This window comes from Ambystoma mexicanum, chromosome 1p, assembly GCF_040938575.1.
Source record: "Ambystoma mexicanum isolate Mex_15411 chromosome 1p, UKY_AmexF1_1, whole genome shotgun sequence".
Taxonomy (NCBI): domain Eukaryota; kingdom Metazoa; phylum Chordata; class Amphibia; order Caudata; family Ambystomatidae; genus Ambystoma; species Ambystoma mexicanum.
The window spans coordinates 993,533,123-993,555,813 of record NC_090921.1 but is presented as its reverse complement, the minus strand read 5'-3'; the positions used below and the strand labels follow the sequence as shown (position 1 = coordinate 993,555,813).

The 22,691-nt window shown below is 49.1% G+C and overlaps 1 protein-coding gene across 7 annotated transcripts in view; it reads left to right on the top strand.

The window, feature by feature from the left end:
- CNOT1 (CCR4-NOT transcription complex subunit 1) overlaps nt 1–22,691 on the top strand; it is a 2,171,110-nt gene that overhangs the window by 205,026 nt on the left and 1,943,393 nt on the right. The window lies entirely within an intron of this gene.

The window sequence follows — 22,691 nt, the reverse complement described above, 5'->3', positions numbered from 1 at the left end:
GGCGTTCAGACAGCTCATCGTCAACAAGGTGGTCCGCATAAGAACGGGGACAATGTGGTGTCAATTACATCAAACAAGGGGGAACGAAGTCCAAACCTCCCTTCACCACCCCCCCCCCCGTGGACCTGTCCATCCAGATTTGGGAGTCGGCCGTGCTTCATGGTGTCTGGCTGCTTGCAGTGCACATCCCGGTCCAGCTGAATGTCACAGCGGATGCCCTCAGCCGGCGGACAATGGTCAGCTACGAGTGGGAATTGAAGGCGGAGGTCCTCATGGATTTTCTCGCGCTGGGGCACACCGGAGTTGGAACTCTTCGCAACGGCGGCATACAAGACTCCACCCTTCTATTGCAAACCCCCCGCAACCAGGATGGGATCTCAATGTAGTGTCCGCAAAGCTCATGGGGGGGCCCATTCGAGCCTACGCATACGTCAAGCTTTAAACACTTGACATACAAGACTGCCTTCTTAGTGGCTATTACTTACATAAGAGTTGATGAATTGCAGGCATATCGGTGCAGGACCCTTTCTTCATCATACATAACTATGAATTGGTTTTACGTACTCCTCCTAGGCTCTCCCCTAAATTCATTTCTAAATTCCACGTGAACCAATCCAGTGAGCTTCCAGTTTTCTTTCAGAAACCAACTAGCGCAGCTGAGGTAAAACCCCACACTCTAGTTGTGAGGAGGGCTTTCCTTTAGTACGTAAACAAGACCAGATCGCATAGGAAAACAGATCTTTCTTCATAGCAACAGGCAGAGAAGGAGACCGCGTTTTGAAAAATGCCATCTCCAGATGGATAGTAAGATGTATCCTATTATGCTATTCATTATCTTACAAGACACTGGTTTTTACACCAAGAGCTCACTCCACGGACTACTGAAGCTACTCTGGCCTTAATCACAAATGTCCCCCTAGACGGCATTTGAAAAGCATCTACATGTAGCTCAGTACATACTTTCACTCAGCATGTGTGCATTGAAACACATTCCAAAGCAGATATACAGGTGGGACAAGCACTTTGAAAAAATGTATTTGCTGCTGCTTCTTCTCACTACCCACCACCTTCTCATAACACTGCTCGCTAATCTATGCATGAAGTGTAATGCAAGTACAGTTGTATCCAAGCAGATATAGATAGAAAGCTCAGAACATCTATGCACCTTCTCCCAGTATGTGATCAAAGCAGATTCCACAAGCCTGAGAAGGGATACATTACTCACCGTAATCGTATTTCTGATCCTTTTATCTGCTTAGATTCACATGCGCCCACCCTTCTTCCTCTGGGAGAAGGTGCATAGATGTTATGAGCTTTCTATCTAGATCTGCTTGGATACAACTGTACTCGCGTTACACTTCATGCAACCTAATGTTAGAACAAAACAATCTGAGTGACTTCGACGCATGAAGGACCATGGGTACAGTGAACGTCACACTAGGGATAGTATTGCTGGCACGGCCTGTCAGCACCTGTTAGGCAGAAACCTGTGCAGTTCCCTTAGGGACCACTGCAAAAGATTTAAGACTACAGGTGTTTGGCAGTAAACCCACTTGGTAGCAGTCCGCACCACACAGATTCACTTGGTAGCTGTGGCTGAGCAGTCAGACTTCCCTCAAGAGTTCGGCAGTATACAGAGCATACAAAATAGGTACAGAAATACAGTAGCACACGCAAACACTGACCAGAGCTTGGGTGTAAAAGTATATAATTATTTAACACACTTATAAAACACACTGGCACTAAATTGGTAAGATAAGTTCAAAACACAATCACTATTATCATATGTACATCCCTGATTACTTGTTGGACAAGTCTTGGTTAACACCACTTATTTCCAGACAGAGGTGAGCGCTTAACGTTCGATGGCACTCCAACAAGTTAAATAAAAATGGAGGGAAAAGCAGAATTATGGAAGTATACACACTATACACGTTTTAAAGAACCACAGCAAGTTTAGGAAGGCAGTCTACTGGTGAGCAAGGAAGTTTAGGCGCCAGGCCCATTTTCAAGGGAGCCAGGCGGAAGGTGCCCAAGATCAGACAGTTATAGAGTCTTCAAAGTTTGTGGAGGTAGTTAGAAAAAGGTTTAGTTCAGTGCAGAAAAGTTAGCTAAGGTGTCCCAGGCTAACCCAGGTTAGAGAGACGAGGATTTAATACACCCTGTTGAAACGGTTGCAAGGGAAGCAAGGCGGAACACTGTACCTTTAAAATGGAGAGGATCCTCCAGCGGGGGCAGTTGTTCCTGGCAACGGGTGCAAGTCGCAACGTTGTCCAGAGGAAGAGATCTCGTCGTGGAGAAAAGATGAAGTTCATTGCACTGCCAGGGAAGAAACCAGCCGCATAGTTCTCTGGTACAAAGGTACTACCCTTTTGGTTCGCGGTAGTGGTGAAAACGTGGTCTCCTGGTTGCCGGGGTGCTTGGCACAGGCAAGGCGGCCACAAGATGCTCCAGGGAGGCGAAAAGAAGGCAGACTGGTTATCCCCACCAGTCGAAGGAAGAAGACTCTCCGGGCTGGAGATCTCCTCTGTCGTTGGGAAAAGTGGTGAGACGGTTCAGCAGGGCTCCACCGGTGGTGTCGTTGCAGGCTGGCTCAGCTTCTCCCTCCTCAAATTCTTAGGTCCTGTGGCGACTTCTGAAGTTCCAGTCCCCAAAGCCCTGCTTTTATGCAGCACACCCCCATTCACTCAGCCTAGCTGTCAATCAAACATGCTAAGTGGTGAGCCGGCTCGCTCACCACTTGGGCCAATCGCACAAGAGTGCGACTTGAGTTAACAAGGTAACTCAGTCCAGGGTGCCTAAACTCCCTCCCACACCCCCTGTGGTACCCAGACAGAGTGCCACCACTTTTGGAGGCTTCTGTGGAGAAGCCCGCCAAAAAGTGGAACAAAGGGCTCGACTTGGGTTGGAGTCACAGAAGAGAACACAAACGCCATTTTAGAATAGAGTTCTGGCAAAAAATACCAACCGGTGAAGTAATATTAAATAAACCGGCGGTGTGTTCGAGGCTATAAGAATTAAATTAAAGTTGGTAGCCTCGAACAATGGGAAAATCCCATAGAGATATATATTCGCGGTCGGATATAAAGTAGTATCCACTGCCACCAGCCAAAACTCGATCAGGGGGACGGAGACGAATTGCCCCGACAAGTACGTCCACAATATGATGGTTTGTACTAGTTTCTGTTTATAATTTGGGACTAGTAAAGCCAATGGTGACTTTACATGCCCTGGGAGACAGTAGTCAGTCCCAGGGTATGGATTCTATGTTGGGGGGGTCGCTACGACACCCCTGGGTTACGGCTCAGAGGGTGCTGTGTAACCCACATCAAAAAAACACAAGACCCTATGGAGTAAAAGACCCCATAAAACACATGGAAAGTTAAAGGAACACCTCAAATCATGTCTAAGAGTGGGAGCAAAAAGAATCCACTCTTGGCAGGAGAGAAAAAAATAAACCCCAAAAAATCCAGCAAAGCTACTGGGGGGACTCACTAGGTTTGGGAAATTAGCCTTACAGAGAATTCTCCCTAACGGCACCCCTTTTCGAAAACTGTAATACTGGGTTGATTCCACTAGATGGCGGCCTATGAATAGTATGTGAATCTAAGCAGATGTAAGCATCAGCAATACTTGCCGTGAGTAATGTATCCCATTTGTATTCCCTCTGCCGGTATTCGGAACCTGCGTCAGCAGGCTCTGCACTGAAGTCAAAGCGAGCGCTCTACTCGGTGTGCTATTGGACCAGCGCGATCGAGATGGATAATTTTGCTGGTGCGTAACAATAGTATTCTTAACGAGCAACAGGTAAAACCTCTAGCTTAATATACAAGGCTGCAGAATGCTGATTGCAATTGCAACCAAACAGACTCCCATTCTTCAACACATATTGTAAACTATATGGGGCCAGTGCCCTCAAAGAAAAAATGCTTTTCTTACCACTAAATCTACATTCTCGGGGAAACTGTGACCTGTTTCCAACACTAAGGCATATTCACCCTACCTTGTTCTGATGTTGCTCAAACGGCGCCCAACATCGCAAAGACCCAATATATACCTTCATTATGCAGATGCATCAAACCTATATTGCAATTATACAGTGATAGTGCAGCAACCCTATATATGACTTCAGTTTGGATTTCAATCGCTGCCATTACTTGGTACAGTTTCTAACCGCTTAATCAATGCTTACGAAATACCACACAATTTGTATACCTGGCATCAGATTAAGACAACATCTGTGTCTCGGGAAGATAGCTCGGGGGCAACATGCCTGCTTTGGAAGCAAGACTACACGAAGCATCACAGGTTCAATCCCCGGGTCTGCGCTTGGAAACCTGGGTATTGAGCGCGTTATACATATCTCAATCGCAAATTGGATTAGTCACGATTGCTTTGCGTGTTTACAAGACACATTCAGGGTCTGTGTTAAGACAGTGATGCACAGTCCTGTATTTGCAAATGAGACGTGCTTCCAATTGCCCGAACTTGAGTTGGCGATTGCCACCTCTCGGTCTGAAGGTCCAATTGCATTATTACGACAAATCTGTCTGTTATCCATTTGATCACCATGCCAGTGCATGGCAAGTGGAGATTTGGCGTCTTGATTGGATATAGTATTAACATGTTCTAGAATCCTGACTTGGAGAGCACAAATTGTACTGACTATATAGTGAGCCCCAGATGCTTATGATGCAGTATATTACACATTTAGAATTGCCATTGCTGATGATGATGATGATGATGATTTAGCATTTATATAGCGCTACAAACCCTCGGGTATCTGAGCGCTGCTTATTACCCACGGTGTGTGGTGCTCATTTATCGACCTCGAAGGATGAAAGGCTGAGTTTGGCCCTGCCGGGATTCAAACCTGCTTCAGCAGGCTGTGCACAGATGTCAAAGCGAGCGCTTTACTCGCTGTGCTATTGGACCGGCTATGTGTCCGATAAATGTGGCCACTTTCTGGGTACCTGTGCTGCCAAAATTTGTCATTTGTTTTTAATGCATATGGACACATGGAACTACTGACAAAGTTGTGAAATCCATCTTGCTGTATTCTCTAATTACAATTATGAGGTCTGTCTCATGAAGGGCATAATACATTTCTCCATGTGGGTGCCTTACTTTCTGATGTTAATCAGCTTAGAATTGCATGCTGTGCGTATGGGCCGACATCCAGTGGTAACCGCAGAGTATTGCATCTTGACTTTCGAGAATCAAAAGGGGACGTCGACATGGGCGTGCCTGTAACACTATCCCCATGTGGCTTGTAGTTTACCCAGATCGCTCACGCGCCAAGGTCCCTCCGATTGTTTTTTTTTTTTACACCCAGCATACTGGTCGCCTTATGCAGAGCTCGTCAGACATTGCTTATTGTCCCCTTGATCTTTGGTCGAATAGTTAATTAAAATTGGATCACCCTAGCCGTCCCTTATTTCGATGGCTGTTCCAGATCTCTGCCAAAGACCTCCAGAACTTCAGACGGTGATCCAGTTGGCGCTGCCGACCATGTGGCCGGGCCTTCCACGGCCTACACAGTAGGGAGAGTGGGGTCTGGGTGGATATTTCTGTATTATCTGAGAATGCCTTTCCCTTTCCTTCCTCTTTGCCTTTTGGTCCTTGATAGGTAGAGTGACAAACTCCATTTAGGTTTTGCCCTATTTGTAAGAGCACATTTCCTTGGAAAGATGAGCACAAACTGTGCAACCAGTGCTTGACCCATGATCACAAGGAGGAAGGATGCACGGCTTATAAGCGCTGCCACCCGAAGACATTAAAGGAGTGTAAAGTGTAACGGTGGGCGGCCTACGGTATGTCGAAGGCAGAGTTTTTTTCGTACTACCGAAGAGGGCGAGAGTGACGATCAGACCTCTGATATGGAGGTTGTTGACCTTACGATGGAACGCTCGCATTCGGCATAGTCTGTCCCTGGCCCCACTAAGCACTGTTTAGGCACTGCTATGGGGAAGTCGCACCCCGGCACCAGACTAACATGTGCACGGCCCTAAACACACAACCCCGAGTCAATCTTCGGCCAAGTCGAAGACTTCAGCAGCAACGGGTACACCAGAAGCTCTAGTGGCAGGCACCGACCGTCCGGGTTGGCAGCCCTCCCCGCTGCCGCATATGCGCCTAGCGACCAGGCCATCAAAGGCAAAGGGCGCTACCCCTAATATGCCAGGTTCTGTAGAGATGCATCACAAGAAGGTGTCCGGTGACGATAGGGTTCCGGTTCCGCCAAAGACGGCGGCACCGGAAAAGGCTGCTGCCGAAGACTCCATCGCAAGCTGAAGCTACACGACTCCCGTCTGCGGAGGACGTTGCCGAAAGCTTAGCAAGGATTGTTTCCACCGATTCTCAGACAGCCGTCCAGGGATGTTCTGAGGGCTACAGAGAAGGCCAAGGATCCGCAGAGGTCCAAGGATGGCCTAATGGGAGTACGGGAACCCACCCATAAACTGAAAGAGAGGCACAGGGACGTCGCACCTGTCGGGTCCTAAGGAGTTGTCTGAGGGCGAATGACTATCTTCGGCGTTGAGACAAAACTCGTTTTTCGACGGATGTGGGTTAAGGACCCTGTTCCACCTCCTAGACCGTTCTAGGTCTTAGGTTTGCACTAGAGAAAAATTTGTAAACTGCATGGAAAGGCTTGACAGGTTTGTTTCCCGTTCAGAACAACCCTCACAAAGGAGGCCACGGGATGAGAGCCCTGTGGACCCCAAAGCAAAATTCCCAAGACTTTTTGACCCCTCTTAGGAAGAGGATATATAGAACTACGACCTACCCGAAGAGGACGTGCCTGCAGACACTCGGGGGTGAGGAATTCATCAACCCTGAGAACATGCATGATCACATAGAGGGCTGGGCGGAGAACCCAGATGTGGGTGACACTCAACCATGCCAGTCCCCAGATCCACAAGATCCTGATGCCCTGTCTCTGGATTCTCCCCTGTCCACCCCCACTAGACAACCATCGCCAGTGGATGATCAACTCACGTACAACGTAATGTTGCGTAAAGCAGCTGAACAAGATTGCAACAGATGAAGCTGTCCCTGAAGCTGAGTTCGTGGAGGACATCTTCAAGGAGAAGCCGCTGGCAAGCCAGGCTATTCCTCTTCTCAATTCAATTAAACATCTGGCTCCCTCCTTATCACCTGCTCTCACGAGGGGTTAACCCAAGAATAGAGAAACTTTGTCCTTCTCCCTCAGATCCTCTGTATATCGGAGGTTGAAGGGGGCCCCTCGGATGTGGAAACGAGGTTGTCGCCACACTCGAATAGATAAGCCAGACACGAGGTTCCGTTCCCAAAATCTAGGGTTTATTGCAATACAAAGGTCCCAGTTGGCCAAACGGTCCCAAACCCTGCGACGTGTGTAGAACAGACCTCGGGGGACGCAAGAGAATGAAACGTACATCAGTTACATATATACAAACCGAGCACCTTACAATCGGCAATGACACATTTGATACCGCCCCCAATTCATTTCCCTTTGAATTGGAGGCGATGATTGACCAGTGTGACAAATATGACACCTTAGACCACCATATTTAGTAACGGTTTGCAATCTTCAATTTTACAGACACCATTCTTTATTTGCGAGAACACAGCATTTGTTTTTCATGGGCAAGCTGCGCGTAGGACTGGCACATACCAGACCTCACTATCTTAGTTTCGATTCTCACTCGAGGTCAGCCCGCTCTCCGGGGCCGTAAAGGAGAGCAGAATTCAACTCTTTAAATGCTAGTTTCGTACATTGCTATTCTTTCAGGAGACTTGCTGGCATTCGTGTACTGATTAAATGCCTTGCTCCCTGTCTTCAAGGATATGTGAGGGAGGGATTCGGGCATTTCGAAGGGATTGTGTCCTCCGACGTATTCCTCATCTTAGATATCTCCTTCCAGCTCTGCTGGCCTCGGAACATTTTTTCTCCAGAGGGCGCTGCGCGTCGACGTCCTCCGAGTCGATGTCCCTCGACAGCCGCCGTATCGACGTCAACGTCATCCTGCCTATAAAGGCCACGCGCAGCGTCCGTTGCTCAGTTCCGTTTTTCCGCGCTTACTCAGTGCCTCGGAATACCGTTGCTCAGTTCTTGTCAGATTAATCCTATTTACCTCGAGTTACTCGATCCGTACTCTATGGCTTCCTCGTCGGAACCGACAACTCCTCGATCCGGCTTCAAAAAATGCCGAGATTGTGGGGAAAAAGATGTCGCTGACTGACGCTCACATCACAGTTTGTCTGTGGTGTTTGGGAGCTGAACAGCATTGTTCGGAGTGCGAGGACTGTATGTCCATGACAGCTAAAGCCCTGAAAGAGCATAGGGGGAAGCTGGAGAAAGGTAAGACTTTTAAAGCTTCTTCGTCGACGAAGTCGAGACATTCATCTCCTCGTCACCATTCGCGCTCCAGGTCTCGGAGTGGGTCCCATCACTCCTCGAGATCGAAGCACTCGAAGAGGAGACGTCGAAGATACCCTTCTCCGTCTTCCTCTTCCTCTGTTTCGCCAAAAAGATTCCCTTGCCCCACGAAACATAGTTCCCGGGCTGAATGGGAGGAATTCCGCAAAAATATGATGAGCGTCTTCGAGAAAGCGGCCTCGACCCCCTCGAAGACTGCCGAGAGCGATGCTCTGGTCGAAAGCGCCGGTCAAAAACGCCGAGAGTCGCAGTACCCGGCGAAGGAAACCTCTCGAGCGCGTCTCGAACCCTCGAGTAGGACTATGACCTCCAAACCTTCCTCGAAGGTTCCGCCGAGGTCTGTCGACGCCGTTGTTGAAGGAACCTTGCCAGCTTTGACACCGGCATCGACGCCAAGAAAAGTCACGGTCACGACACACCCAGTGACTATCCCCAGGTCCTCGATGGCTTTGAGATTGTCGAGTAGAATCCCAATTCTGTCGAGGTCATTGAAGCCTCCGTCGTTGTTTTCGACGCCACGCTTGAAGCCATCGACGACATTGACGTTTTCGAGGCCGATAATGACAAGCTCGGCACCCTCTGCCCTGGAAATGGGATTTACTCCCTTTATGAGTTCAGAACAATTGAGAACAATGTCCTCAATTTTGGAAGAGGGTGAATTGTCTGAACAGGAAGACACATTTGAGTTGCAGGGAACTGTAACCCCAATTAGAGAGGAATTTTCCTCTGAAGAACGCAGGTTAAAGGATCTTCATGATTCCTTACATGAGGCAAGTGGGTTAGACACTTCCCCTGAGGTGGAGTTTGCTAGGCCAGACCCGGGGGAGCATGCTGAAACCCCCTATAGAGCCTTAATGGCCAGGATCACAGAGTTCATGGGGTGGTCTGCACCTTCACAATCTTTCCAACAAGATGACCTCACGGATATTCTTGACAAAGGTACACAGGAGGATCCTGTGGTGCCTTTTCATAAAGCTCTTGTGAGGAAGATCATGACAAACTGGGAAACCCCAGATGTCGTACCAGCAGTAAATAAAAAACTGTCTACTAAGTACAGGGTATCCTCTACAGACCCGGAGTTTTTTTCTAAACACCCATCCCCAGAAAGTCTGGTGGTACAGGCAGCATCCTCTACCGATGTCAAGACGGCTTATCCTACCGTCCCACAGGACAGGGACGATAAAAAATATGATGCTATGGCAAAGAAAGTCTTTTCAGCATGTAGCATGGCGTTAAAATCTGTTAATGCTACTTGCACCCTTGCTAGGTTCAGCCATACACTTTGGGAGTGTGCTTCTACAGCAGCTGACTTCATCCCGGAGGGAGAAGAGAGGGATGCGTTCCTGAATATTATACAGGACGGTAAAGACGCTATGTGCGAATCCCTCCAGACGGGCATTGATTCTGCTGACAGTATCAGCAGAGCAATGGCCGCAAGTACATCAACCAGGAGATTCGCTTGGTTGAGAGTCTGGTTTTGCCCCAGATGTGCAAGCCAGGCTCTTGAACATGCCATTCGATGGCTCTTCTTTGTTCGGGAAAAAGGCGGATGACAGTTTAGAAAAACTGCAAACTTCAAAAGCAGCAGCAAAATCCCTAGGAGCTGCAATCCGTCAAACTCCTTTTCGTCCCACAGGAACCCCTGCGAGGGGCAAGTCCTTTCGCTTCTACTCCGCATTCGGAAGAGGTAGAGGACGACCGGCTCAAAGGGGACAAAGAAGAACTACCCGAGGTGGACGGGGTAGATATTCAAAAGCCGCAGCAACAGCAGGTGCCTCTTTACCATCGGCATCTGCATCAGCCGCCCCAAAATCACTGAGGACTTCCCTCACAGGACACCTGTAGGAGGCAGGTTGACTCAACATCTGGCGGTATGGCAGGCTATCACGTCAGATGCTTGGGCATTGGAAACAGTTGCCCAAGGTTACTGCCTGCCTTTCCTACGTATACCTGTCATCCACCGGGGATCAGCTCTCAGAAAGCTCCAGATCCGCGCCTCTTGCAGGAAATTTTGGACCTGCTAGAGAAAGGTGCCATAGAACCGGTACCTGGAGCGGAGAGGAACAAGGGCTGGTACTCCCCTTACTTTCTCATTCCAAAGAAATATGGAGGACTGAGACCCATCTTGGACTTGCGAGAATTGAACAAATTCCTCAGAAAAGACAAATTCAAGATGGTCACTCTATCTCAGATCCTCCATGCCCTTCAGTTCCAGGACTGGTTGGTATCTCCTGGACCTTCAGGACGCTTATTTCCATGTGCCTATCCATCTCAAACACAGGAAATACCTGAGGTTCGCAATTGGCAACTCATTATCAATTTCGAGTGCTGCCATTTGGGCTGACCTCCGCCCCGAGGGTCTTCACCAAGTTAATGTCGGTAGTGGCAGCAAGTCTAAGGAGGGAAGGGATTCACATCTACCCCTACCTGGACGATTGGTTAATCAGGGCTGTTTCTTCGGAACAAGCTCAGATCCAACTAAATCACGGGTGCCACTCCCTTCACAAACTGGGCTTCTCCCTCAGTTTAAAGAAGTCACAAATGATACCATCGCAGAGACTCCAGTTCATAGGAGCGATCCTGGACACTTCCCTGGGAAAAGCCTCGCCACCAGAGGTAAGGGCTTAAGATATTCTACAGATGGTTACCAAGTTTCAACATGCCCAACGTCTCCCAGCCTTCGACTTTTTGAGGTTGCTAGGCCTCATGGCATCCTGCATTTTCCTAGTGCCAGAGGCTCGCCTGAGAATGAGATCCCTCCAGTGGGCACTGAGGACTCAGTGGTCACAATTCTCAGGGAGAATGACAGATCTTCTTCAGGTTCCTGACAGAGTAGCTCGAGACCTTCAGTGGTGGGCCTGTCAGGAGAACATTCTGAAAGAACATTTTTGGCAACCCTGGCCGGAGATAACAGTAGTCACGGATGCCTCACTCACGGGGTGGGGAGCCCACGCCATCGACTTGACCATCAGCGGTCGTTGGTCTCCATCGGAGTCCAGACTACATATCAACCTGTTAGAGCTGAGAGCCATCAGACTTGCGCTGAAGGCGTTCCTGCCAGCTGTACAAGGGAAAAACGTCCTGATAATGACGGACAACACAGTGGTCATGCATTACCTCAACAAAAGAGGAGGCGTAGGATCACTACCCCTGTGCAGAGAGGCGCTGCAGCTCTGGTTTTGGGCAATCCAAGAAGGAATCTCTCTATCGGCAGTTCACCTAGCCGGAGAGAAGAACTTGACAGCGGACGCTCTGAGCAGGCAGAGCACAGTCTCCCACGAGTGGGAACTAGCTCAGGAAGTCCTTCAAGAGATCTTCGCCTTTTGGGGAACCCCTCAGGTGGATCTGTTCGCCACCAGCGTCAACAGGAAATGCGATCTGTTCTGCTCAAGGGAATTTCCCCCGAGAGGAGCTCTGGGAGACGCGTTCATAGTGGACTGGGAGTTTCAGCTTCTGTACGCGTTCCCACCGGTCCCTGTCATTCCTCAAATGATCAGGAGGTTAAGAAGATTCCGGAGAACCATGATCCTAATTGCCCCGGATTGAGCCAGGAGAACGTGGTACCCGGACCTTCTAGACTTGTCCATCTGCCCTCCAATTCGACTTCCACTCAGAGAGAACCTACTCTCTCAGAAGGGAGGTCAGGTTCTCCATCCAGACATCAAAACCCTCAACCTTCACGCTTGGCTTCTGAAAGGTTGAGGTACAAGGATTGGGACCTCCCTGATGATGATATGGAGGTGTTGCTTTCGGCAAGGAGGCCAGCAACAAAGTCTTTATACCGCTGCCGTTGGAACAGATTTTGCAGCTGGTGTAGAGAACAGAATATCGACCCTTTTTTTCATGTGGTACACCAATGGTTTTGTCCTTACTTCTATATTTGGCGAATTCAGGCCTTCAAGTTGGCACCATTAAGGGCTATCTCGCAGCGCTATCCATCTTTAAGCGCACAGCGGAAGAACCATCCTATTTCAAATTACCCTTGGTAATACAGTTTCTAAAGGGGTTAACTAATGTTTATCCCCCAAGACCATTCCAAGTTCCCCTATGGGATTTAAACTTAGTACTAACTTTCTTGATGGGCACACCTTTCGAACCACTCCATTCTTGTTCGTTAAGATTCCTTACCCTTAAAACTGTTTTATTAATAGCACTTACATCTGCTAGAAGGGTGAGCGAATTACAAGCTTTCTTGTAAACCCCCTCACACAATATTTCACAAAGACAAAGTTGTCCTGCAGTGAAGCCTAATTTCCTCCCAAAGGTGGTTTCGGAATTCCATATCACTCAGAAGATTCCCCTACCATCTTTCTATCATCCTCCTCATCCGGGGAAAGAGGAAGAGAGGTTACACAGGCTAGACCCTAGAAGGGCTTTAAGTTTTTACATCAGTAGAGTAGCCAGGATAAGACAGGCAGACCAGCTGTTTGTAGGTTACACAGGTCACAAGCTGGGGTTACCAATAACTAAGCAGACCATTTCCAGATGGATCATTCTAGCCATTCTGGAATGTTATAAACTGGCAGGGAAAGAGCCCCCTCAAAACCTTAGGGCTCATTCGACTAGAGGTATTGCAGCTTCATCGGCCCTCAAAAGAGGTGTGCAGGTTAAAGACATCTGTGCGGCCGCTACATGGTCGTCTGTCCATACCTTTACACGATTTTACAACTTGGATTCCTCCTCCAGTCAAGAGACTAGGTTTGGAAGGGCTGTACTGCATTCTATTCATCAATAGAAGACAGCATGAAGTCAGTACTCCCTCCTCCGATAATAGAATACTGCTATGGGAGCCTATCTAAGATGAGGAATACGTCGGAGGACACAATCCCTTCAAAGAACAAGTTACTTCTTACCTTGTAACGTTCTTTCGACGGGATGCTCCTCCGACGTATTCCTCATCGACCCTCCCATCCATCCCCGCAGTTCTACTTCCCTTGTTGTTGCAGCTTACGCTCCTTCAGGGTGATTAGTTAGTCCAGAAAGTATTATTGTGGGCTACAAAACGGAACTGAGCATCGGACGCTGCGCGCGGCCTTTATAGGCAGGATTACGTCGACGTCGATACGGCGGCTGTCGAGGGACATAGACTCGGAGGACGTCGACGCACAGCGCCCGCTGGAGAAAAAAATTTCCGAGGCCAGCAGAGCTGGAAGGAGATATCTAAGATGAGGAATACGTCGGAGGAACATCCCGTCGAAAGAATGTTACAAGGTAAGTAGTAACTTGTTCTTCTGTCTGACGCTCCAGTGTAATGTTTCAACATATTTCTTAGCCTTGGACTAATTGAAGCGAAATAACATCTACAGCAAAGCAGTTTTACATGAGGCAAAGTGGCAACATTAGAGAGCAGAGAGAAAACAAAATGGCGATTCTGGTCATCTTAAAATGGCCTCGCTCTAGTTGTACTAATACCTACGTAATAACTAATGGATATATATTCTTAACACTGTAAATGAGGTGGTTGGTCTTTGGCCAACCAATTATTCATTTCCGGACCCTCAAGGGGTGTTTGGCTTTTCTGGACTGACAAGGTCACTCCACCAAGAGGGCAGGGGTCCCTTTGTCAACCGGCGAGGCACCCCTGATGAGGAAGGTAAGCGACTCTACGCCCTTGGGAAGCTGGTCACGGTCGCAGCAGCGTTTTCAACACGTATTGCCAACACAACCTGGTTGGACAGCTACACCGATGCTCAGTGGACCTTACTGCAGGAAGGCATATAGGAGGTTACGAACCTCTATGTACTAGTCACCTCACCATTGTCACTGAGGGCAGACTGGTGAATCGGAGCATACCTAAGAACACTCTGGATGGGGGGGGGGGGCGCTGTTGCGCCGAAGCAAGATTGCCGCCTGAGGGTGTAGCTCCGGACTACGAGGGCGCACATCCTTAGATACAACCTCGTGAAATACACTGGGAACATTCTTATTGCCGTGGCTGCGAGATTACACTGCCTTCCCCACTCGAGCCAAATTGGAGATCTGGAGACCCCCTGTGGATCTTGCTAGCACCATCGATTATACGGCGCTGCTGGCAGCTGATTCGCCCCGGGACAGAGCTCTGTGGAGCTCAACCAGCAGAGCCACCCGATTTCCCCCCCCCCCCCCCGGCGGGGGGGGGGGGGCAGGGTAGGGGGGGAGACGTCAGAGCACACGTTCCGCGCCGAGCAGCCCACTGAATTTCTTGGGCAAACCTGTGGCTGCGCTGCGCCATCGCGGGCCGGAGCCTGAGACCTGGGCCCCCCTTGCCACCTGGAACTGAAGCCGCGAACAGCTGGAGCTGCCGCGTCTGACCCGCGCTGAGGTGTGACTCGTCTGCCCGTCTACCTCGCTCCCCCCATCCTGTGGCGTCCAGGCCACAATCCAACATCAAGGTAAGGAGGGGGGGTTTAGCGGGGAGCGGGATGCCTTCCTCTGGCGCCGGGATCCCGCTCTTGCGGCCGCGGACCCGCTTGGAGCCCACTCTTCTCCTGCCGACCTCCTGCGGGTGGGGCACATCAGCAGCGTTCAACCCGACCATCACTCAGCAGCTCTCCGGTTTCCCACAAGTGGCCCGCATCAACAGCCCTCAACCCGGTCACCAACTAGCACCCCCTCAGTCTCTCACTGCAGCTACTTGAGCCACCTATTATGCGGGCGCCCCAGAGGGGTTGACTCGGGGCCCGAAGTCTCAGCTTGGACGCTGTGGGGGCCTCCGCTTCCCCCCACTTCTTCATATGCCAAGGCACGCACATCCTGCTGGACAAACGTTGGAATCCCTGATAACGCGCTCTCATCCTCCCCCAACCCCCCGGGGCGGCCTGAGTTTCGCGTGGACACCCTAACTCCTGAGCTCCCCCACTTTGACCCATGACCACCGGGCCGGCAAGTCCACCTTGTACACCTCTGCTGCAGTAACTCAGATACTTACTGCACGCCTTCTCGGGGTGAGGTGGTGTCGCTTCTAAGCCCCAGCGCCTGCCTTATACTTAGCTGACTCGACCATACTGGACCACCAGTGCCTTCACCCCCCCCCCCTCGCCCCCAGTTGACTCTGCCTTGGGGGTCGCCTCCCACAATGACCGTCACGTGTCTGGGCCTTATACATTTGGGGACACATATATGGCTTAGCAGGGATGCCTGAAGCGCACCTTTGCTGCAAACAGGATACTGATCCACAGGCCCTAAGGGTTACATTGACCCAGATATTCCTATCATACAGTTGTTACTAGGGGGAACCGCGTTTCCTCTGTGATCCCACTCTGAACCTCAGATCTCAGGATCACTCTGCCACGGCGCTTGCAGTACTCGGTCAGGTGCTGGATGGGTTTTGCGGCCTTGCAGAGCGCGATGTTAAATTCCTTGACAGTCCCCGGGCAGTTAGACGATACGGGGAGGGCGAACGGCCGGACCGGGTACTGGCCAGGCTAATTCGACATGAGTTTGGTGCTCCCAACATCCCGGCAATTGAAAGAGCCAACGGCACTCTAGCTACCTCATCAACACAGAGTTCCTCGCGTTTTACACTTCTTTGTATTCAAAAACTGAGGAGCCTCATGTCTCTGAAATCGACGCCTACATAGAGGGACTCCCTCTTACTGCCCTATCCGTCGATGCCTCTGCTTCCCTAGACAGACCTTTCACTGTAGAAGAGCTGATCGAAGCCATCGAGGCACTCGCTGCGGGCAAGGCCCCTGGTCCTGACGGTCTTCCTATGGACTTTTATAAACGCTATAAATCTCTCCTGGCCCCACAATTACTAGCATTATGGGAAGAGGCCTGCGAAGTAGGCACACTCCCTCTCTCCGAGAGGCCATGATAACAGTATTCTGCAAACCCCCCACCCAGTGTGGCTCATATCGCCCCCTCTCACTGATAAACTGTGATGTTAAAATATTTGCTGAACTACTGGCTAACCGCCTAGCTCCACTCGTGCCTCACATCATACATCCCAACCAGTCGGGTTTTGTCCCAGGTAGGTCCACATCCCTAAACCTTAGGCGACTCTTCAATTGATCAGCAGGATTCATCCAAATACACATTCGGTGGCAGCCACCCTGGACATGCAGAAAACATTTGACTGTCTTGGGAGTACTTGTGGCGAGTCATGGCAAAATGTAGGTTTGGCTCCAACTTTCAATCCTGGGTCAGACTCCTCTACACCAACCCAGTCGCCAGAGTCCGCACCGAGGATAGATGTTCCACCCTGTTCCAGATAGCCAGAGGGTCACGACACGGATATCCTTTTTTTCCCCATTAATTTTCGCTATAGCAATTGAACCCTTCGCAGACATGATGCGTCAATCACATTCTCGCAGGGGCTTACGCACAGCGGGGCAGGCAGATATCGTCTCTATATACGCTGACCATGCTTTGCTCTATATTCGATTCCCCAGAAGCCAACCTAGCCCCAATCCTGCGTGACTCGATTCGGTCAGATATCTGGTCTCAAAGTAAACTACTCTAAATCAACCTTATTTCCATTCACGGATAACACACAACCACCACCGACCTTCAGGGTTTCACTTGGTCACGTTCCACCTTCGCCTATCTGGGAGTGGCGGTCTCCCGTCACACCGAGAAGTTGCGCGCCGACAATTACCAGAACTTCTTAACTAACCTAACGACTAAAACCACAAGTTGGACTAGACTCCCCATTTCCTTGGCTGGTAGAATTGATATCCTTAAAATGGTTGTGCTGCCTCAACTCCTATACCGCTTTACAAACATTCCACTATGGCCGGGCAACCGCTTCAAGAGGCTGCGCAGCATTACTAATACCTTTCTGTGGCACTCCGGTGCAGTCGGGCTTAAACTGACTACACTTACTACTCAAAGAATTGGGTGGGTTCGGCGCCCCGGACTTACTCGGATACTGGGTAGTCGCTCAATCCCAATTCACCTCCTACTGGTTCAGCACAGAGGAAGAACCCCCCCCCCCCTCCTCCCTCCTCCCATGTCTGACATGAAAAACTAAAGGTCAGTGAACGCACGATTGGTTCCCTAATTCTTAAGCCCGTTCCATCTAATCCCAACTCTCCGGACCCTGTGGTTGGCACGTCACTTGCACTCACCAAAATATGGGTAATGGCCGCAACACCTAATGCGTTCCATGGTGACCTCCCACTCTGGAACTTTTTCCCTGATGTCCCATATGTCTCCCAATCTATAGTTTCCCGCTGGTCGGAAGCAGGCTTCCTGACCCTGCGCGATGTATTTGAACGGGGCAACTTCCTGGAGTGGTCGGAACGCCCTCCACTCCTTAGGCGTAAGCCATCAGCGTGGCTGCAATACTCCTCGCTTCGGAGGGTTCTCAAAGACAAATATCCTGAATGTTCTGCAATCCCTCCGGATGACCCCATAACTGAACTGTGCTCTTCCAATGCCTTTAGAGGGAAAGTATCTAGACTTTATAACATGCTGCAAAATAGAGCTGCCCCCTCTTTTGCCAAGCTAAAGCTCAGATGGGAGGAAGACCTCGGAGTCGAGAGCGCTGAGCCTGGATGTGTTCCCGTACCCAGGTGTTGTCTTGCAACTCCAGGTTTAAATTGGTGCCGTTCAAGATACTGCACAGGTATCCTCACACACCAGCTAGATTACACCGCTTGTTCCAAGAGGTTTCACCCCATTGCCCCAGATGTGGAAGCTACCAAGCTACTTATCTACATATGATCTGGCACTGCTCACACCTTACACAATACTGGCAGGACATATGCTACCCAGTCTGAAACGCAACACCAGGAAATTGGCTGGACTCTGTGTGTTGTTGGCAGTGCGCTGTATTCTGTTGTGCTGGCTTCGCCCCAACGCACCCGTGCATGCCCAGTGGCTACTGGCAGTCACCTGGGCGCACGACATGGAGGAGTCCTGGGGGGCTATGCAACACCCTCACTCCAGACCTAGGGATATCTGGCGACAATTTCGCGAGTAAATGTCCGCCCTGTCCTCCAGCTCTGACTCAGGAACCCCCTCGTCTCTCTCTCTCTCCTCAGTAGCTCGCTGCGGTATTTACCCCCTCTCAAATCCTGGGCGTAACACTCCCTTTAGTATCCGCTCTGAAGGTTTCATGTAAAGAGGTTGCTTTGTATTATGAAATCTGTGTTGTATGATTTGCAGGCTGATGCCATGATGTACCTTTTCTGACCAGTTCTGTGTCTTGCCTTTGTTTTTTTTCCTCAATCAGGTTGTCAAGTTGATCAAATCATTTTTTTTTTTTTTAAAAAGAACACTCTGGATTCTGCTGAAACGGCTGTTTGATCCCTGGCTCAGGGCACACTCATGAAGGGACATACGTGGCTACAGATCTCTGGATTCAAGCCAGAGACACTTATAAACAAACCCGTGGAAGAATCCAACCTGTTTGAGAAGGTGGTCGATGAGGCCCTCAACACCGCAAAAAAGGAGCATGACCCCCCTGAAAACACTGGACCAAATTACACAGACCCTCTACAAGACGAGGATCTGGGTCCAAACTGCTTTTTCATGGCCAATGCTTCCCTCAACAATACTCCTCGGGAAACAATTGGAACTCTCCACAGGGACCGGCTAACATCGTTCCTTCAGGCATGGGAGGGGAGAACTACAGACCAGTGGGTGCTAAAGACCGTGGCCCACGGGTACTGTATAGAGTTCAAATGGTCCCCAACAGTCACACCTCCATAAGAAATGCAACTGACACCAGACCATCTTCGCATACTTCAGGAAGTCGAGACAGTACAAGAGAAAGGAGCCATAGAAATCGTACCTCTCAGGTAAAAAGGGATTTATTCAGTGTACCTCCTTGTACCCAAAAAGGATCTAACCATGCGCTCTGTTTGAGATCTGTGCCCAGCGAACCAGTTTGTAAAGCCACAAAAGATCTGCATGGTCACTCTGCAGGAAGTAATTGCACTGCTTTCACAGGGGCATTACATGGCAACACTGGACATGAAAGATCATACTTTCATATTTCAATGTTGCCTGCGCACAGAAAATACCTCATTTATGATACAAGACAAGCATTATCAGTTCAAAGTACTGCCCTTCGGCATAGCATCTGCACCAAGGGTATTTATAAAGGTATTAGCGGTGGCAGCAGCACATTTGCGCAGGCAATCCATCCCGGTCTATCCTTACCTTGACAATTGGCTCATTACAGGGGACTCTCACAAAACATGTCTGTCAAATAACCAAAAGACGATAGAGATTTTATTCAGTCGGGGATTCTCCATCGAGCAAATCCAGCCTAGATCCCAGTCAAGTCAAAGTTCTGAGGGGCTCTAATTCGAACAAAGGATGGCCTCAACTTCCCCTCCAACGAGAGGGTTCAAAATGTTTCAAATCCCTCAGTATGTAGCCAGTCGGGAGGTGACGGTACGCAGAGCTATGCGACTGCTAGGAATGATGGCGTCATGTATCTACTTGGTTCCTCATGCACGCTTGCACCCAATGCAAGAGTGGCTTAGTGGTGTCAGGCCAGCAGTCATTGGGACGATCTAGTGATTGTCTTGCAGGCCCTCGTTCTCATAGTGGTGGTCGGGGGACAGCCTCTTGAAGGGGGAAATCCTTCACCACCCCCACAGTCTAAGCCACTCTAACTACAGACTCGTCTCTTACAGAGTGGGGTGCTCAACTGCTTCAACAGAAAGCGCACCGAGTTTGGTCGTAAGACATAGCATCCAACCACATAAACCTGTTGGAACTGTTGCCAGTGTTCAAAGCACTATAAGCTTTTCAGACACAACTGCACTGGAAGATTATCCTGATCCTCAAAGATGGCACCACAGCCATGTACTATCTGAACAAAGAAGGGGACACTCGCTCTCCAAGGCTGTCCAAACTGTCCCAGAACATTTGGAAGTGGGCTCTCAAACGCAACATGTACCTGCTATCGCAACATGTTCCAGGGGAACTCAATCTTCTGGCAGACTTACTCTGCAGAGACTTGCTGCTGCCCATGGAATACGAATGACGATTACACGGAGACATCGTCTCCAACGTTTTCGCAGAATGGGGTTTCCCAGAGATCGATTTATTCGCAACTGGAGAACGCTCAATGCCAAGATTACGCCTCCAGGTACCACCAGAACAGTTCCAAGGGGAACACTCTGGATAACATGGTCAGGGAAATTGTTCTACCCCCCTCTCAATGATACTGGTGGCCCCCATTTGGGCCTGTTACAACATGTCGCAAGACAGAGGAGAGCCGCTTCACCCATGCCCGCAGACATTGAATTTAGCACCTGGCTCCTGAGGTCATAGTTTGGGCACCTGCAACTCCCTCCGATGTATGTCCATTCTCAGGGAAGCAAGAAAACCAAACACTAGGTATTGCTATCCCAGTAAATGGAAACGGTTTGTTTTATGGTGCAACTCAGAGCATTAACCCGATTAACTGCTCTCCCACACACATTGTTTTGTACCCAACTTATTTGTTTGACTCGGGCCTTGTCTTTAACTCAATAAAGGTGCGCTTTCAGCCTACACTACATCACAACAGAAAATGTCCTGGTGGAAGATACCAGTTAGTTTTCATGGAAGGAGTGAAGAGAATTCACCCTCCTATTTCCAACCCTGCTCACGGATGGGACCTAAACATGGTGTTGACTAGGTTTATGGGGACTCCTTTCGAACCCATGCACAAAGCAAGTCTTAAAGACCTCACCTATAAGACTGCTTTTTTAATAGCTATTACCACCATTAGGAGAGTAAGTGAACTACAAGCGCCCTCAGTCTTAGATTCCTTTGTAACAGTTCACAAAGATACAGTGGTTCTACGCACTCACCCTAGGTTTGCGCCTAAATTCATTTCCAAGTTCCATATGAACCATTCCTTCGAACTACCAACCTTCTTTCAAAATCCTTCAAGCATGGGAGAAGGAACCCTGCACACACTGGATGTACGCAGAGCTGTCCTGTCCTGTTCTACATGGAAAGAATTTGACCATTAAGAAAGACTAAAAGACTAATGTTTTTCGTTTCAGTGGCGGCAGGAAGAGGAGACGGTCTCTAAATCCACTCTCTAGATGGATTGTCAAATGCATCGCACTCTGCTACAGTCTTGCTAAGATAACTGCCCTTCAAGCCTAGAGCACATTCTACTCAAAGCACTGGGGCGTCCATAGCATTCATTGCAAATGTTCCCCTTGAGTCCATTTGCAAAGCGGCAACCTGGAGTTCTGTACACACCTTTATAGAACACTATTGCCTAGACACTCATTCTAGGTCTGATTCTCTGGTGGGACAGGCAGTACTAAGACATCTTTTCACTACTGTTCTTGCTCACAACCCACCTCCTACTCTGGGTACTGCTCGCTAGTCTATGCACAGCATGTGATTCTAAGCAGATTAACAAACATCAGAAGATATGCATTACTTACCGTAAAAGCATTTCTTTTGGTTGTCTGCTTAGATTCACATGCGCCCACCCTTCCTTCCCCGCTCGGATGAAAGAAACATAGACATTTTACTACTTCATCTTTTCTGTAATGACGATGGTCAGAAGGCTCCCTCTCGGCAGAAAAAATAAAATCTAGGGACCTCAATGCCTGAGGGATCTTGGGTACACTACACGCCACGTAGGGATAGTGTTTCAGGCACGCCCATGTCGACATACCCTTTAGATTTTCGAAAGACCAGATGCAATACTCTGCGGTTACCACTGGATGTCGGACCATATGCACAGCATGTGAATCTAAGCAGGTACAACCATCAGAAATGCTTTTACAGGAAGTAATACATATCCTGTGATGCATGGTTTGTCAATTTACTGTGCCAAATCATTGTCCAGTTGTAGTAAGTGCCAATTCTAAATCTGAAATAAACGATGGCTGTCAGAATTGTACCTTGTAATGAAGCCAAGTTTTTTTTTTTTTTTTTTTTAAAGATCTGGATCCTTGGTATTTTGCCTTGGGTGTCAGCAAAACAGCTTTCCATCTGAATGTGTTCTGCTGAATCTAAATTTGCTACAGGATAGCCTCTGACAAGAACCTTGTTCTAATAGTGTCGCATTCAGACTGGTAATTACAAAAACTACCAATTCCCTCTAGCTCTCATGTATTCACCCTTTGGAATGTTTCCAATAACAGTTTTCTTGTGAAAACTTGTCGCAGGTAGGACGGAATTAACAGATGTACTTTTTCTAAAGGTATGTGTAGTGTAACCAGTTTGGGTCATGGTAATTCGTTAATATAAAGTATATGCTGGAGGTACTAAATGTGCAAGTGAAAGACAGCCCCCAATTATTGGAGTTGAGTTATACAACAAAGTTTTATAATTCACTCACTGTACCTGTCCAGACAATAATCTCATCAAT